The sequence below is a fragment of the Chaetura pelagica genome, unplaced genomic scaffold (genome assembly GCF_000747805.2).
Source record: "Chaetura pelagica isolate M959 unplaced genomic scaffold, ChaPel_1.0 scaffold197, whole genome shotgun sequence".
Lineage (NCBI taxonomy): Eukaryota > Metazoa > Chordata > Aves > Apodiformes > Apodidae > Chaetura > Chaetura pelagica.
In genome coordinates this window covers 260,250-261,052 of record NW_009953959.1, presented here as the reverse complement: position 1 = coordinate 261,052, position 803 = coordinate 260,250, and positions in this window count along the sequence as shown.

Sequence of the window (803 nt, the reverse complement as noted above, 5' to 3'; positions counted from 1 at the left end):
GGCTGGGCCGGGGGGTCTGCCCAGCGCCCTCCCAACCCCTGGGACTCTGTGCTGCTGGGATTCCAGGGAAGGGGCATCCCAAACGTCTCAGGAAATCCTGTCCCGGTGCCTCGCCACTCGCGTTCTAAACAATTTTCTTCCTTACGTCCAGTATAAACCTGCATTCCTTGAGTGCGGAACCTAAATCCAGGACCCGTCTGCTCCCAGGAACATCTCACAGACCGGTGGTCCCGATAGCGCCGCTTACTTGTCTTGAAACCGGCTCCACCTCACCTGAGCTCCTTGGAGTCGTGGAACTACACAACAGCTGGTTTTGGAAGGGACACTGAAGACCATCCAGTTTTTTCCCTTTACCATACCCCTTCCCAAGGTTTCAGGGCTCTGCTTATGACATGCTGGAATTTTCCTCGTTGGAGAGAGCCTCTGGAGGGATTTTTTTTAAATATATATTTTTTTATTTTATTTTATTTTAAGTTTGACAGCAAGGACTTGAGCTAAAGTCCTTTGCAACTTGCTTTTCCTGCTCTTTCCTGTGGTCACATACAAAATGCTCACAGCTCCCAACTTCTAAGGGGGATCTGAAATGTAGTAATCCATGTGCTGCTGTGAAGGTTGGATGCTAGAAGAATTTATTCTTCTAATAAGGGTTGTCAAGCACTGGAACAAGCTGCCCAGGGAAGCGGTGGAGCCACCATCCCCAGAGGCATTTAAAAGACGTGTAAATGTGGTGCTTAGGGACATGGTTTACTGGTGGGCTTGGCAGTGCTATTTTAGCAGTTGGACTTGATCTTAAAGGTCTTTTC